The sequence below is a fragment of the Poecilia reticulata genome, linkage group LG8 (genome assembly GCF_000633615.1).
Source record: "Poecilia reticulata strain Guanapo linkage group LG8, Guppy_female_1.0+MT, whole genome shotgun sequence".
In the NCBI taxonomy this organism is placed as follows: domain Eukaryota; kingdom Metazoa; phylum Chordata; class Actinopteri; order Cyprinodontiformes; family Poeciliidae; genus Poecilia; species Poecilia reticulata.
Genome location: NC_024338.1, coordinates 27,184,844 through 27,185,080, shown reverse-complemented (window position 1 = coordinate 27,185,080; position 237 = coordinate 27,184,844).

The window sequence follows — 237 nt, the reverse complement described above, 5'->3', positions numbered from 1 at the left end:
TTCAACAGCTAGCTCTGGGCTAACTAAATGTTTAGCCCAGAGCTAGCTTCAACAGCTAGCTCTGGGCTAACTAAATGTTTAGCTAGCTCATTAAATATTTAGTTTGACATTTATTAGCGGTGAAAATGCAACTTTGAATAATAATAATAAGATAAGGTGAATTTTTGGCAGTAATGGCACCCCGTACATTTCTGGTGCTAATATCAGTTTCCGGCTCTTTAAACTCCCACATGGTTC